At 41.5% G+C, this 18273-nt stretch overlaps 1 protein-coding gene across 5 annotated transcripts in view; it reads right to left on the bottom strand.

Moving 5' to 3' along the window:
* Window positions 1–17489, bottom strand: part of RBM47 (RNA binding motif protein 47) — a 172202-nt gene extending 154713 nt beyond the window's left edge. Inside the window, exons 1-2 of one of the 5 annotated variants that reach the window (XM_077279879.1) lie at window positions 16853–17489; window positions 16453–16687 (exon numbers count right to left, since the gene is read on the bottom strand). The gene's annotated coding sequence lies outside the window, so the exon portion shown is untranslated. Of the gene's footprint in view, window positions 1–16452 lie in introns of all 5 variants that reach the window. The other 4 variants (XM_077279871.1, XM_077279872.1, XM_077279873.1 and 1 more) reach the window with 4 other exon arrangements.
* Window positions 17490–18273: the final 784 nt, after the last annotated feature.

Raw genomic sequence — 18273 nt, 5'->3', positions numbered from 1 at the left:
CAGAGTAGAATGTAAATTACCTACAGAAGGGAAAGTGTGCTGAAATAGAAAGAGATCCCAGAGTGAGTAAAACAAACCATGAAATATGAAATAAAGTATTAAGTATGTATTGTTAGAAAATATGCTGCCTACTTACTAAAATAAATAGAATATAAGTGCAGGGTAAAGAACTTAAACAGCAAAGAGATAAACCCTAGCTGGTCTTTCACTGACTGGCTTAACTACAGCAGTATGGCTTGACACCAGCAGTAAATAGCAGCAGGGGGAAAGTAAATAAAGTCGCATCCGAAAGGTGATAGGGCAGACAAATTAGTAAATGAAAACACCTTTTACCCTAAAAAGAATGAAGCAAGGATAACAGATTAAATTAAAGATGTATCTGCTTTGACTCAGTGAACAAAGAAGCCAACCACAAAGCACAGGCTCAAGTTCGAACCCAAACACATGACACCTATAACATTGCTTATTTTATGTTGACTGATTAACTTAAGACAACAGTAGAAAGTTAGCAATGCAAAAAAATGTTTGCACGTTTCGTCACATGCAGTGCATATATATACCGTTATGGCCTAAAACAGTGTCACGCTATTTGTAAACGTATATAATCATGTGTGAATACAAATGAGATGATAATGTGGTTATCACATGTCAAAAATTACTAGGTAGCAAGCATTTCTGATGTGTTTTAGTGATACTAGTGCATATTACTATTTGACCTTGTGGCCCGATATTCAGCCGGATGTCAGCTGGTCACAGCTTTTCATAGTGATAGCAGCTGATCATTAGGATTTTCTAAATCCAGGAAAAGAGGCAGTGTACCAGCTCCAATTGCATAAGGCCATAATTCTAAACATGGTGGTCTCTCCTGCAATTAAAGGGGTTGTCTACTACTAGGAAACCCCTTCTCAATCTGAATGTTTGCCGTCACTAAAATAAAAACACCTATACTCACCTCCAGTGCTGGCACCGTTCCAGCCGTGTCGGCACTGACTTTCCCGGGGCTCACATAAGATTGTCTTGATATGTGAGCCCTGCGCTCAATCAGCGCCAGTTTCACTCTCCCTGTCTTTGGACATAAATCTCAACAGGTAGTCCGGGCTGCAGCTGCTCTCAATTCCACTTGATGTTCGATTTGTCCAAAGGTGACGCTGTCAGTGATTGGAAACAGGGCTCACGTGACATAGCAACCTCACGTGAGCCCCGGGAACACGAGTGTTGACACCGCTTAATGACGCTGGCACAGGAGGGGAGTATAGGTGTTTTTATTTTAACGGGAGCAAATACTCAGATTGAGATGGGGTTGTCCTAGTAGTGGACAACCTCTTTAACATTATCCTGACATTGAAAGACACCTACAAAAAATTAAGTCATATACATAAAAAGTGAGAGGATATTGACCTATAACAACCTATAAAATGATAAATTGCCACTCAAAGAATAAATTCAACTTCAATTTTATTAAACCACTAGATGGTGGCCCGATTCTAACGCATCGGGTATTCTAGAATATGTATGTAGTTTATTTATGAAGATTTCAGAATAATGCAATGAATACACAGGAGTCGGCCAGCCAGGTGCAACCAATTAGCGAAGCGTGGTTCAAATCCCGCGCCAATTCGCGGCCGGAGTGCGCCTGTCGCTGATTGTTTATGGCTGGCCAGACGCAACAAATCCGTGAAGCCAGGGCCGGCTCCAGGTTTTTGAGGGCCCTGGGCGAAAGAGTCTCACAGCCCAAGTAGCATATAACACAGCCCACGTAGTATATAGCACAGGCACGTAGTATATAGCACAGCTACGTAGTATATAGCACAGCCACATAGTATATAACACAGCCACGTAGTATATTGCACAGCCACATAATATATAGCACAGCCACGTAGTATATAGCACAGCCACGTAGAATATAGCACAGCCACATAGTATATAGCACAACCACGTAGTATATATCACAGCCACGTAGGATATAGCACAGCCACGTAGTATATAGCACAGGCACGTAGTATATAGCACAGCCACGTAGTATATAGCACAGCCACGTAGTATATATCACAGCCACGTAGTATATATCACAGCCACGTAGTATATAGCACAGCCACGTAGTATATAGCACAGGCACGTAGTATATAGCACAGCCACGTAGTATATAGCACAGCCACGTAGTATATTGCACAGCCCACACAGTATATAACAGCCCAGCAGTATATAACACAGCCCACGCAGTATATAACACAGCCCAGGCAGTATATAGCACAGCCCACGCAGTATATAGCACAGCCCACGCAGTATATAACACAGGCTACGTAGTATATAACACAGCCCACGCAGTATATAGCAGCCACGCAGTATATAACACAGGCGACTTAGTATATAACACAGGGCACGTAGTATATAGCACAGCCCATGCAGTATATCACACAGCCCATGCAGTATATAACACTGCCCATGTAGTATATAGCACAGCACCCGCAGTATATCACACAGCCCACGCAGTATATAACACCGCCCATGTAGTATATAGCACAGCCCCCGCAGTATATCACACAGCCCACGCAGTATATCACACTGCCCATGTAGTATATAGCACAGCCCCCGCAGTATATCACACAGCCCATGCAGTACATCACACTGCCCATGTAGTATAGAGCACAGCCCCCGCAGTATATCACACAGCCCACGCAGTACATCACACTGCCCATGTAGTATATAGCACAGTCCCCGCAGTATATCACACAGCCCACGCAGTACATCACACTGCCCATGTAGTATATAGCACAGCCCCCGCAGTATATCACACAGCCCACGCAGTATATCACACTGCCCATGTAGTATATAGCACAGCCCCCGCAGTATATCACACAGCCCATGCAGTATATCACACTGCCCGTATAGTATATAGCACAGCCCCTGCAGTATATCACACAGCCCACGTAGTATATCACACTGCCCATGTAGTATATCGCACAGCCCACGCAGTATACCACACAGCCCACGCAGTATATGACACTGCCCATGTAGTATATCGCACAGCCCACGCAGTATATAACACAGCCCACGCAGTATTTAGCAGTGTGGGCACCATATCCCTGTTAAAAAATAATTAAAATAAAAAATAGTGATATACTCACCCACCGGGATCCACCGAATCTCTGGCGATGGCGCGCGGCTGCTGCCATCTTCAGGTTTTTTTTTTAATTATTATTTTTAACATTACATTTTTTTACCATTGATGCAGCATAGGCAACATCAATAGTAAAAAGTTGGGGACACACAGGGTTAATAGCAGCGGTAACGGACTGCGTTACCCGCGGCAAAACGCGGTCTGTTACCATTAACCCTGTGTGAGCGCTGACTGGAGGGGACTCGGGAGTATGGAGCGGGCACTGACTGCGGGGAGTAAGGAGCGGCCATTTTGCCGCCGGACTGTGCCCTTCACTGATTGGTCGTGGCTGTTTTGCCGCGACCAATCAGCGACTTGGATTTCCATGACAGACAGACGCCGCGACCAATGAATATCCATGACAGACAGACAGACAGAAAAACAGACAGACAGACAGACAGACGGAAGTGACTCAAACAATTACATAGTAGATAGATTGAACATACAAAAATATGACTTTAAAAACGATTCTAATGCATCGGGTATTCTAGAATATGCATGTCCACGTAGTATATTGCACAGCGACGTAGTATATTGCCCAGCCACGTAGTATATTGCCCAGCCACGTAGTATACGGAAGTACCCCTTAGACAATTATATATATAGATAGATTGAACATACAAAAATATGACTTTAAAAACGTTTAACATTAAAAAATGTGGGGAGGATCATACAGTAAGTTATGGAAAACGTATCATACAAAGGATATAAAGGTGAAAATCAGGTTGGAGTTCTTGGTCATTTCCTCTTCATATACATTGTATTTAACGGGAATTTGTGGTTAAAACTCTGCGTTGCCGCAGGGATAAACTCCAGGAGAATGTGGTAGATTCACAGTGATTTTATTCAACACGTTTCAGGGGTCTCATGCCCCCTTCATCAGGAAATTCCACGCAGACCTGTGGATCTGCAGCAGCCGTCAGCCTATACGCCTTTATCTCATCCTAACCAGGTGAGCAATTTTTGATAGTTTAATAAAAATTGACGTTCCATTTATTCTTTGCGTGTCTATTTATCATTTTATAGGCTATCATTCTGATGGCATTGCAAACACTAGGTGTGGTGCAATGACACAAAAATGGGACCACAACACCCATTGTCACAATTATACAAAGTTGACTGTTGCATTACAAACTTATAATGCTTAATGAGGAAAATAGATGTTATGATGTCCTAATAAAAGGGAATAACTAGAAGATCAGGACCCTGGCCCCTCATACCATACACCCACCCATTCCTTCTTCATAACAAGCTGTGAAATGACAAGAAGTCAATATACAGTGGCCTCATTAACAATACACATAGCAGACCCACACACAAACTAATACCGTAGAAGGCACATAAATACACACGCAGATACATGAAACAAACATGTAAGCAAACAAATATACACAGATAGAAAAGGACAGAATTTAAGCACTCTCATACACACACACACACACACACACATACACACATATATATATATATATATATATATATATATATATATATATATATACTAGCTGAAGAGCCCGGCGTTGCCTGGGCATAGTAAATATCTGTGGTTAGTTATAGCACCTCACTTCTCTTATTTTCCCATCACGCCTCTCATTTTCCCCATCACATCTTTCATTTTCCCCCTCACATCTCTCATTTTCTCCCTCACACCTCTCATTTTCCCCCTCACTCCTCTTATTTTCCCCCTCACTCCTCTCATTCCCCCCTAACACTTGTCATTTCGACCTCACATCTGTCATTTTCCGATCACTCCACTATTTTCCCTCACTCCTCTCATTTTGCACTCACACCTTTTCATTTTCACCTCACACCTCTCATTTTCACCTCAGTATATACATGTTTGTCATCTCCCTTATATATAGTATACACCTGTATGTCATCTCCTGTATATAGTATATACCTGTATGTCATCTCCCCTGTATATAGTATATACCTGCTGTGTGTCATCTCCCCTGTATATAGTATATACCTGTATGTCATCTCCTCCTATATATAGTATATACCTGTATGTAATCTCCTCCTGTATATAGTATATACCTGTGTGTCATCTCACCTATATATAGTATATATCTGTGTGTCATCTCCTCCTGTATATAGTATATACCTGTATGTCATCTCCTCCTATACATAGCATATACCTGTATGTCATCTCCTCCTGTATATACTATATACCTGTAGGTAATCTGCTCCTGTATATAGTATATACCTGTGTGTCATCTCCTCCTGTATATAGTATATACCTGTATGTCATCTCGTCCTGTATGTAATATGTACCTGTATGTCATCTCCTCCTCTATATAGTATATACCTGTGTGTCATCTCTCCTGTATATAGTATATATCTGTGTGTCATCTCCTCCTGTATATAGTATATACCTGTGTGTCATCTCCCCTGTAAATAGTATATACCTGTGTGTCATCTCCTGTATATAGTATATATCTGTATGTCATCTCCTCCTGTATTAGACCTCGTTCACACGTTATTTGGTCAGTATTTTTACCTCAGTATTTGTAAGTTAAATTGGCAGCCTGATAAATCCCCAGCCAACAGTAAGCCCACCCCCTGGCAGTATATATTAGCTCACACATACACATAATAGACTGGTCATGTGACTGACAGCTGCCGGATTCCTATATGGTACATTTGTTGCTCTTGTAGTTTGTCTGCTTATTAATCAGATTTTCATTTTTGAAGGATAATACCAGACTTCTGTGTGTTTTAGGGCGAGTTTCGTGTGTCAAGTTGTGTGTGTTGAGTTGCGTGTGGCGACATGCATGTAGCGACTTTTGTGAGATGAGTTTTGTGTGGCGACATGCGTGTAGCAACTTTTTGTGTGTCGAGTTGCATGTGACAGGTTAGTGTAGCAAGTTGTGTGCAGCAAGTTTTGCGCATGGCGAGTTTTGCGCGTGGCGAGTTTTATGTGTGGTGCCTTTTGAGTATGTGCAAGTTTTGTGTGAGGCAACTTTTGCATGTGTTGCAACTTTTGTGCATGTGGCAATTTTTCCGTGTGTGCAAGTTTTGCGTGTGGCGAGTTTTCCATGAGGTGAGTTTTGCACGTGTGGCGAGTTTTGCATGTGGAGACTTCTGCTCGTGGCGAGTTATGAGCGGCGACTTTTGTGTTTCGACTTTTATGTGGCGAGGTTGGTGTATGCGTGGTGAAATGTGTGCTGAGGGTGGTATATGTGTTCGAGCACGTGTTAGTGTGTGGCGCATTTTGTGTGTGTGTTCATATCCCCGTGGTGATTATCCCATGTCGGGGCCCCACCTTAGCAACTGTACAGTATATACTCTTTGGCGCCATCGCTCTCATTCTTTAAGTCACCCTTGTTCACATCTGGCAGCTGTTAATTTGCCTCCAACACTTTTCCTTTCACTTTTTCCCCATTATGTAAATAGGGGTAAAATTGTTTGGTGAATTGGAAAGCGCGGGGTTAAAATTTCACCTCACAACATAGCCTATGACGCTCTCGGGGTCCAGACGTGTGACTGTGCAAAATTTTGTGGCTGTAGCTGCGACGGTTCAGATGCCAATCCCGGACATACACACACACATACATACATACATACATACACACATTCAGCTTTATATATTAGATATATATACACTGTATATACACACACGACTGGTGGTTAAAAATAAATCTTTCTTAAAAAAAAAACCTGTCATGTGATTCATGCTGCTAAAACCAGGGGGCAGCATGAATCATAGCCTGACTGCAACCAGGTATATAAATATTTTTAGTAGATCTGCTCAGGTAGTGTAGAAAGAGCAGAGACCAGTCCGGCGTGGCCCCTGGCTGGCGTGGCCCCTGGCTGGCGTGGCCCCTGGCTGGCATCTATGAGCACCGCATCAGGTGATTGACAGATCTCTTCCTCGTGTGTGCATAGGGTGAGACCTGTCAATCACCTGCAGCAGCTCTCAGAAAAGCCGGCCCCAGGCATCTGGTTTCCATTTATAGTCCCCCCAGCCATATCATCAAAATATATTTTCTCAAAAACACCAGATCATTTCAGAGAACAATATATTCATGATGCTCATGTTTTGGTCAGTAGAAATCGCCTGACAGTAAATGTAATACAGTGCTTGACACCTTTATTCAGCTGCTCATTAATATTAAATTCTCGAAAAACTTCTTTAAGGGCCCTGTTGTACTTGCATTACATTTTTTATTTTAAAGGGGTTGATAAATAATAGCACTTTACCATTTATGGAGGAGTGGTGCTGATTTGGAAAGTGACCAGATACAGTTTTTGTTTTATTCCTTAAAGGGGTATTCCCATCTCCAAGATCCTATCCCAATATGTAATAATGGTAGTAAAAAGGTCCAATTAGAAGAAGTGCAGTATAGTTCTTCTGATTCACTATGTCACTTACCCCATGTGCAGTAGATTAGGTATTTTGGGATAGGATCTTGGAGATGGAAATACCCCTTTAAGCTTTGCTTAATCCCTTTAATGGTAGTATTTACTAACATATTAGATACAGCTCTGGCAAAAATGAATAGACCACCACATCAAATCCCTGTCATGGGCAGCCCAATCTCCAGACCTGAACCCCATTGAAAACCTCTGGAATGTAATCAGGAGGATGATGGATAGTCACAAGCCATCAAACAAAGAAGAACTGCTTACAATTTTTGCACCAGAAACAGTGTGAAAGACTGGTGGAAAGCATGCCAAGACGCATGAAAGCTGTGATTAAAACTCATGGTTATTCCACAAAATATTGATTTCTGAACTCTTCCTGAGTTCAAACTTTAATATTGTTGTTTCTAAATGATTATGAACTTGTTTTCTTTGCATTATTTGAGGTCTGAAAGCACTGGGTTGTTGTTTTTTTTAATTTTGACCATTTCTCATTTTCAGAAAAAAAAAAATACAGAATTTATTGCTTGGAAATTCAGAGACATGTAGTCAGAAGTTTACAGAATAAAATAACAATTTACATTTTACTCAAAAATATTCCTATAAAGAGAAAAATCAGACAAACTGAACATTTTGCAGTGGTCTCTTAATTTTTGCCAGAGCTGTATAAATGTCAAGTAAACCTATGCATTTCTGGAGTTTACAATGCTCACAAGGATCGCATTGCTTTATTTGTGTAGTAAAAGAACACGTCTGACCAATGTTTTTTCTTTGTTTTTGGACATTGTCCACAATAAGACCTTATCTGCCATGTCTCCGCAGCACAGCTCTTACATTTTTCCCTCTCATACCAGGCTCTGCTTGATACCAGCAATGATTTTCCATGAATTTCTCTTTTTCAAATCCTAAAATATTTACGTATTAGAATAGATCCAAACCTGAATAATACAAAAGTAAAAATGAAAAATATGTGGAATAATAGTATTCCTCAAAGTTATAGTAAAGTGGGTCCAACAGCTGCATGATCAGAACACACCGGGTTTGTACATAGTCTGTAGCCATGGAGACACATTGGTGCTGTATACACTAAAGGTTGTGTATTCTAAAAGATGGCTGATTTCAAAAGTGATTCCGTTTTCATTTAGATGTAAGTGACAAATAAAAAACAGTTCTGGGGATTATCCCAGAAACAAGAACTATGAGCTATACACATGTATGTATGATCTTGGCTATTATTGCTAGTGAATGTTACTGCCTCCCATACAACTGTAGTATTACATTTCCAGTATTCAAGCTACAGTAATGGCGGGTTTACACTTCTTGATCCAGGTTGGTAAATGAGTGCTGGTCCACGAATGAACATTGTAAAAAGGTCGTTAATGCTTGTTCATTGGGTGTTTGTCCCTTGGGGGTTTTGGTTGCTGATTGTCAGGAACGAGCATCTCTACAAAGGATCGTTCCAATTATTGGCTTGTTTAAATGGGCCTTAAGACATAGTGTGAGCCAATCTGAGAGAAAGAACCGCAGTCCGTCAGCAACTCTCAGCTCTGACTCATTAGAGAGGGGTCAGGACAACTCTCCATGAAAATGATATGGGGCATATGGACAGAACCACTCTTCAAAAGACAACCCCTATCTGCAGGGAAGAATTATTGGATATAAGTACCATAATGTCTAGTGGCAGCTATCATTTTCCCAAGCATAGCATGTTTAAATATCCTCTGCTAACCTTAGATTTGCTGGGATTTATTGCACCACAGTAGCTAACGAGCAAAACGTTGCCCAACCATAATGTAAATTGAAGTATAGTAAAAATACACACATATACTGGTGTCGAATGTACAAATGTTTTAAATAAGTCATACTGAGTTAAGACAAGTGGTAACAACTAGAATTCTCCATTAAACGGGTAATGTAAGACTGAACAATTGATCCATTGGATAGGTCATCAACATGATATAAGTGGAGGTTCAACACCCAACACCCATTCTGGTCAGTGGTGGTGCTAGGTGTTGGTGGATCCCCCACAAACTTGTGGATAGGTCATCAGTTGTTCAGTCTTGGACAACCTCTTTAAGCAAAATCTCTATCCACATAAAACATAAAAGCATCATCCATACAATCATAATATCTAGGCATGAACATCAACCTATTGTGACAGGAAGGGTCCTAAGAATCACACTATAGCAATTCTGTCTGCGCTCCACAATACCTGCTATTTCATGGAATCATGGTCACAGAAAATGTTGTCCAAACTCGATCATTTAAATCAGTGTTCCCCAACTCCGGTCCTCAAGAGCCACCAACAGGTCATGTTTTCAAGATTTCCTTAGCATTGCACAGGTGATTGAATACTTGCCTGTCCAGGTGATGCAATTCTCACCTGGGCCATACTAAGGAAATCCTGAAAACATGACCTGTTGGTGGCTCTTGAGGACCGGAGTTGGGAAACACTGGTTTAAATCATACAAAATTCCACCAGGAGCCCAAATCTTAGGGTACCGTCTCACAGTGGCACTTTGGTCGCTACGACGGCACGATCCGTGACGTTCCAGCGATATACTTACGATCTCGCAGTGTCTGACACGCTACTGCGATCAGGGACCCCGCTGAGAATCGTACGTCGTAGCAGATCGTTTGAAACTTTCTTTCATCGTCAAGTGTCCCGCTGTGGCGGCATGATCGCATCGTGTAAGGTGTGCACGATATTGTATACGATGTGCGCACAGTAACCAACGGCTTCTACATCGCAAATACGTCATGAAATTATCGCTCCAGCGCCGTGCATTGCGAAGTGTGACCGCAGTCTACGACGCTGGAGCGATAATGGAGCGACGCTGGAGCGTCACGGATCGTGCCGTCGTAGCGACCAAAGTGCCACTGTGAGACAGTACCTTTACTGTACTTCCATAGCCCCAAACACCAAAACTAGTATTTCAGGTCACACTGCTTTTTTAACATTATTAACCTCTGAAAAGCCTTTATCTGATCTCTCCAGTACTTTACCACCATCAATCAACACAACTCTATCCAATTAAAGGACACTATTCACATGAGTTAGCACTATCTCCTCCATCTGCTCCTTATGGTCACCCAGCTCAGCCAAGTGTTCATGCATTTTCAATGGGTAGTTTTGATAAAGATGCTGTCAGACGCTTCTGGTGGTGACTTATGTTCTTGGGAACAACAGGATAAAAAACATACAAACTATTCCCAGATCCTTTTCTCCCCTGACATCATCTATCCATGAAGAGTCATAAGGCACCAGTACTCATCGGATTCTCGGTCAGTCCCACGGAGTTGGCCAACTTTAATCTAATGTTTATGAGGGCCTCAAAGGAAGGTTGAGTGGGAACTTCTGTCCTTCTTAAAAATGGAAAAAAAGATCTTACTAACTTGTTTCTTTCTTATGAAGTGGATATAATCTCTTTCATTTGGTTCCCTCTATCCCCTAATATCTCACCGACCACTAGCTGTAGCCACTCTCCAAGTTTGTAATCCCTATAATTAACTAAATCCTTAACAGAACATCACTTTCCTGAGACTCTTAAATTTCCCATTAGTCCAGCTGTTTTACTAAGCTCTATGTGGATCCCAATCAGGGATCTTAGACATTTTGACAATCTACTTTTTTACCTAAAAGATGGAAATGTGTTAGGGTACCGTCACACATTGAAATTTCCATCGCTACGACGTTACGATTCGTGACGTTCTAGCGATATCGTTACGATATCGCAGTGTCTGACACGCAGCAGCGATCAGGGATCCTGCTGAGAATCGTACGTCGTAGCAGATCGTATGGAACTTTCTTTCGTCGCTTGATCACCCGCTGACATCGCTGGATCGTTGTGTGTGACAGCGATCCAGCGATGTCTTCGCTTGTAACCAGGGTAAACATCGGGTAACTAAGCGCAGGGCCGCGCTTAGTAACCCGATGTTTACCCTGGTTACCAGCGTAAACGTAAAAAAACAAACCGTACATGCTCACCCGTCGGTGTCCTTCAGGTCCCTTGCCGTCTGCTTCCTGCTCTGAGTGCCGGCCGGAAAGTGAGAGCAGATCACAGCGGTGCTGCGATCTGCTCTCACTGTACGGCTGCACTCAGAGCAGGAAGCAGACGGCAAGGGACCTGAAGGACACCGACGGGTGAGTATGTACTGTTTGTTTTTTTTACGTTTACGCTGGTAACCAGGGTAAACATCGGGTTACTAAGCGCGGCCCTGCGCTTAGTTACCCGATGTTTACCCTGGTTACCCGGGGACTTCGGCATCGCTCCAGCGCCGTGATTGCAACGTGTGACCGCAGTCTACGACGCTGGAGCGATATTCATACGATCGCTGCGACGTCACGGATCGTGCCGTCGCAGCGATGAAAATTTCAATGTGTGACGGTACCCTTAGATTGGACATTACAAATAATGGAGATCCTTTTTTTTTCATGGCTATAGATAACACATAATTAGCTAGCAGTCAGAGATATGTGCCAAGAACCAAAACTATTTGTAAAAGTTGGAAGAAGTTTCTCATTAGAAAAATATTTTTTTTGTTTTTTAAGTGTATTTGAATGTGAGAACGAAAGTATAAGAGGTTTTTCAGATGAAAGTAAATCAGCATCAATGCAGTAACATTAGGTTCATGTATACACCTGTATTATGACGCAGTATTAGTTGTGAACAACCATAATCCAGCACCAAGAATTTATGGGATCATGTCTTCATACATATCCAAATTTCAATCCAATATTATATTACTGCGGAAGTCTCCCCTAGAAGAAATACCCTTGCATTACCCTGTAGGCCCATACATCGGCACACAGTCCACCTACAGCTAGTCGCTGGGCAGAGAGTTCGGCCAAGGCAAAGGGCCTGCATTCACATTCTGAAGAATGGAATTTGCACAAGTTAAGAATTAAAAATCTGTACCTGTCCCACCAATATTGTATCATGTGCATTGTACATGATACAATACATGCCTACATACTTATAGACAAGACAACTGTAATGGAAGAGACATTGATTTCTTTATTTAATCACTTCCATGAAAGTGCCCAAAAGTATTTCACAATTGCTGCCTTTACGCAAGATTTTTGCAGCATTTATTTTTAGTAAATTAAAGCCTTACGGCAGTAAAGTGCACCACTGACTTTAAGGAGCGTATTGATCTCATGGGACACGTGTCGTTCTTCACATTTGTCATCCAATAGGAATCTTTAGCTAATACTAGGGGATTTATATCAATAAGCAATCTCTATACAGTCAAAATTTACTAAATGGGCATTTAAGAAAAATTCCTTTTACAGCAGTGAACCCTAAAGTTGCCACGTGTAGGCAGAGTCCTTTTTTGTTGCTTGAAACTGATGTTTGATGCCAGGTCATAGCTGATCTACAAAACTGAGTGATATCCACAATATAGGGGAGTCCCTAGAATTAAATACTGTACTTTTGAAGCATTCAGACAAGCATATGCTGCAACAAATGGGAACGTAACTCCAAATTTTTCACCATTTTGAGACTATTAGAAAGCAGACATGAAAATGGGAACAAGCATGTCTATGATTTTCTCCCAAGATGTTTGCTTACATGGGAAAATAGATAATGGGGTGCACAGAAAGACATGCTTTGATTACTAAATATTGTATAAAATGTATGTAACTGTGCCACATCAAGTAAAAAAAAATTTGAAAGAATCAACAAAATATTCTGAAATCTTTTGAATCGTAATGCAAAATGTGTAACATGGCCTGCCACCTACCTAGGAGCGGACATATCATTGGGGCAACCAGAGAAAAAGCACAAGTACCCAGGGGCTGGGTCGAAGTCGGTCACAGCTTTACTCTCTAAATTTCTTTTACAAAAACCAACAACAAACTCAACAAGGGTTGAGCGAAACACCAAAGCGGTATGCAAATCCACGAGGTCCCCAATTTGTGAATCATACAAACACTGACTTGATTCATTGCAGAAAACTGTAAATAGAAATTGTTATGAAGTGCTAGTCTAAAAACATAATTTTGGAAGGGTGGGAGACGCAACCAGATCCCAAGGTACTGGGGAAAGAGAGATGGACCCTACAGAATAACATATATATATGTGAAGGCGGCAAGATCCTATTGGCTACGGGGAAGACGGGGGGAGGAACAACCTCTCTTTGAAACAGGGAAAGCCAATCAAGGAGTTCAGGGCAGAACTTGATAGCTAGGACGCAGATTTTAGCCCTATCAGTGTTCACCACCACCTCCAAAACAGGCGGACTTTTACATTGTGATGATCTATAGGACTGAAAAGGGCGCTTATACTGTTTTTGCATCGGGACCCTTTTCTGCCTGTGTCCGCCAGTGCACCTATCATGTGTCTTATGTGATAGAAGGTAAATTTAAAAAAACTGACCGTCACATCAAAACATAGACTAAGTGTGAACAGGTGCTGAACCTAGTCACCAACTCGTATACAGTCAAATAAATAAGGCAGCACACTGTAGCGCTAAAGCATGCAAACATGAAACATGAAAATTGAACTGCATTACTGCACTAGAAATATGAAAAAATGAGAGCGTTTAGCGCATAAATTGTCCAATTCATGTGTACCTGGTAGCCACATTAAGGCATCTCTCGTATACCAGGTCCTAAACTTTCCTTTCCTCGCTGAGAATAAACGTCTTCATCTGAATGGGAACCTGTGAATCCTCTTCTTAGACTGAATTTCTCTCTCTCTGAGAGTTGGTGACTCTAGGTTCAGCACCTGTTCACACTTAAGGTACCTTCACACTAAACGATATCGCTAGGGATCCGTGACGTTGCAGCGCCCTGGATAGCGATATCGTTGAGTGTGACATGCAGCAGCGATCTGGATCCCGCTGTGATATCGCTGGTCGTTTCATGTTTGCATGTTTTAGCGCCGCAGTGTGCTGTCTTATTTATTTGACCGAGTTTATGTGATAGAAGGGACCTGAAAGTGATTGCTATCTTTACACCCCTATACATACACCCCTGCGATCAATACTTTCTTAGTTATGTTGCAATAAACCAGCCTAGTGTCATATGTTATGCAAGTAGAGGGCACCATAGAACTAAGATTTCTATATAAATCCCTCTCGTAGCTCTCGGAATAATGTCTGTTCAGGAAAGTAGGCCGATTTTACAAGTAATCTTTTATACTTCCTTTGACAATGTTTTTTTCTTTCAAACCAGTACCAGTCTGACAAATCTAGTATTAGACCTGTAAGCTCCCCGCTCGCGAATGATTAGATTCACTCATAACATGCCAAATCCTTTCCCTTTCAGTGGGTACAATAAGATGATGATGTGGCATACAAGTCATTTACATGTAAAGTTCAGGAAGTATGGCTAAGACAGGGCAGAAGAAACAGATGGAAAATTCCCTTTAATTCAGTTACACCTGCCGGCAGAGCGTCTCATACCTCTCCCATGGAAACAGGTGAACCGAGTGGATTTTTTTCGAAGTGACCTCAGACAACTTAGATGTTGCAATGTAAAAGATTGTTTAAAAAAAATCAAAGGAGTAATATAAGAAGTAGAAAACGTGTATTGGTAATAAGGGTGAATCTGGACAATTTTAAGGATATGTCTGGTAAATGTGAGCTCAGGAAGGGCAGTGAAGGTTGTAGGAAAGTAATTACAAATACCTAAATACAATTCAGCAATAGCGAAAAAGTCCTCTAAAAACATCACTACTGTATATCAGAAGGCAGGTGTGAAAAGATTCTGACATGGAAAGCGGGCGCTAATTGTATGCCGCCTTAATGTGTGCCCACTGAAGCCTAAAATACAAATGAAGGTCCAAAAAATAATTGTAAGGGCTTGTGCACACAATTGTATTTTCGATCTGAGAGCTATCTGTTAAAAAAATGGACAGCAGTCGGACCAATAGTATTCAATGGGGCAGTGCAGATGAGCGATTTTGTTTTTTTTTTTACTGACCGAATATGTGGGTGAAAAAAAAATTGTGCCTCCGGAAATTGGATGAGACTCACCCATTTAAGTCTATATGTGCGAGAAAAAAAAATCGGATGCCATACTGATCCAAAATCTAGCATCCATTTTTTTACGGATACATTGCAATTCTGTAACATAGGAACTTGTAAATTATTAATAGCTGCTGAAACGGATCGTGTACAGATAACAATTTTCTGGATGAAACTCATGTCGTGTGAACCTTCCTTCAGCATTAGCCACAGATTTACCGTCCTCTAAAAGAGCAAGTGTCAGTCTGCGAAGTTTGGTTTAGACTGTTGATCATGTATAGGCAATCTGTACAACGTGGCCGCTCCAATCCTATATAAAGTAAATGTAAGTGTGCACCATTTCTATGATAGCGACGTGGAGCACCATTCCAGTCTGGGCTACGATTGCTACATCTGTATTTGCTTGGACAGTTTTTGGGTACTGAAAATGGAACCCTGCATTTCACATCTCGGAATCACGCTCGTGACATATTGAAAATTGACAGTCATGATGCAAATCTATGTGCCATCTCGAACACCAGTTATACCGTCTGCGTCTGAAAATGTATTAGAAGTCTCATGCCATATTAATCCTTCTCTAAAAGGTTTCTGGTTTTCAGGGATTTTTTGTCCAAAAATAATAGGTCTAAAAATTGCACAAGAACATTAAAGATCCAAATGTGAAAAGATGATCTGCTGCCAGTTGTCACCATAGTACCCTTTAAACATATGGTAGATAGTGTTCACCTGCTATATACTGATGGAAGAAATGGAGAAAGGGTGATCCAAGTAGAATCATATTCCTGACAATGATAAACCTTTTACAAAACATCTTTTTTTAACCATTCACAAATCAAAAGTCAAAAGTGATATGTAACTTTCTGTGCCCAGTGCAGAGGGGCGAGCACTGCACGCTAATGGTTATGTCCACCCATGATCCATAATAAACACATTTACTGAAGTTCAACACTTACCTGCTTTTTATGTGATTCTGAAGGCCAAGCGGCAACTCTTTTACTGTGCTGTAAACCTGCGCTCTGGAGACGTCTCTGTGTGACTCAAAACCTATTGCATCTCCTGCTTTCCTTTACACTGGCAGGAGAAGGATCTGCGAGCACCTCCTGTTGTTGATAGCAACCAAACCCTCTAGCCTGAACGCTCACTTTCAGTCTTCACCCCTCTCTTAATTTTTCTTTCCCCTTTCGAGAACTGGAAAAATGCAGAGAACAAAAAAAAAATTCTCAATTAGCAGGTTCCTACTATTCTCAAATCCTTGCTGCGCATTCCAATACTATAAAAAGGGTCTCAGAAGGTTATTTTAATGAAAAAAAAGAAGCCTGACTAGATAGACATCATTAGAAGTATGTGGCATACCGAAAGCCCACTTTGCTTTAGAGGAAAAGTGGATAAAGTAGTATTCAGAGTCAAGCACTAGAGGTTTGGCTGGGGCAGTCTTATCAGTTTCACTCTGTGAAAAGCCTGTCTCTTGCTGGTATACTCCCTGCCCTTAAACTCGCCAAACCAGAATCTAACTCCTAACTAACACAAGCAACTTCCCGCACATCCAAACTGAAATTTTATCCTGTTCAGTGAGCCCTTACTGGCCATGGGCCAGTGCCGCATTCCTCTCCAGATACCTTTACTACAAAGGCAAAAGTTCTCGTAGTGCGTTCATTTGGGTTCTTCTTAGTTACTGACACAGAGAAGAAGTTCCACATTTCGATATCCGGGAGAAGTTATGTCTACGCTTCATACAGTTTTCTCTAGCTTTGCATTTTTTCTTTTTTTTTTTTTTCGTCAAGGCACCTGATTCATTTCTCCTTTCTTAGCATTTGTCAAAACTTCCACAAGCTGGAAATGATGCAGCTAGAATAATCACTGTACATCATGCTTACACAGCAAAAGCTCAAGCCATGTGGATGATGCCAACACTGACATTACCATGGAGGTGGGCGTAATGCCCTATCACCCACTCAGTTCTGTGCCCTCTCTGACAGAGGCGCAGCGGTATTATTTATAGACCGTATACAAAATGGATACGAGGAAAAGAAAATAGGAGGCCAAACCTGTTCTACCACTGCCAAGCCTAGTTTTAACCATGCCCAGATCTAACTAGTGGAACACTGTTTTTACTTCCCTTAACAGAATAAGGGCAGGCAGATATCTTTTAAGGGTTAAGCAAGTGACAAATCCCATTGCATGCTAAGCTAAAACACACAGACAAGGTTTATAGTAAACATAGGCAGCTAACACTGTAAGGGAACAGATAAGAGCACACAAAAAACAAACTGACTAGAAGAAAAAGAAAAAAATTCTGATTACGGGGTATGTCTGAGGCTAACCCTGGCCTTAGATCACTCTACGGTCTGTTTTAATTCACAGAATGATAAACGAGGCCGATATAGACATAATAAAGAAATCATGAGAGCATAAAATAATCCATAAATGGCCCTCAAGTCAAGGAAAATTCCAGCACATAGTCTCATCACTTACAAGAGTAGAAATGTTGTGAAGTGTAATATAGTCATCCAGTTTTAAGTTATGTTCTAAAAAATATAATGGTCTGCCATGTGCATGGTGCTCAAGGTGTAATGGGGCTGTGTATGCACTTATTTCTTATTAGAGATGATCAAAAAGATTTGCAGGATCTTGGTCTAGCAGCCATGTTGGTAGTCTGCGGACAACCTTCCAAAGAACTTCTTTGCGAGCATTCACAGATCTGCTGAAGTTCTAGGCGCCTCTTCCAATTATTAGGCCCAGCGTGACGTCACTTGAAGGTCAAGCCGCAACAATGA

This window comes from Ranitomeya variabilis, chromosome 1 (assembly GCF_051348905.1).
Source record: "Ranitomeya variabilis isolate aRanVar5 chromosome 1, aRanVar5.hap1, whole genome shotgun sequence".
Taxonomy (NCBI): Eukaryota; Metazoa; Chordata; class Amphibia; order Anura; family Dendrobatidae; genus Ranitomeya; species Ranitomeya variabilis.
This window is presented reverse-complemented; position numbering and strand designations above follow the sequence as displayed.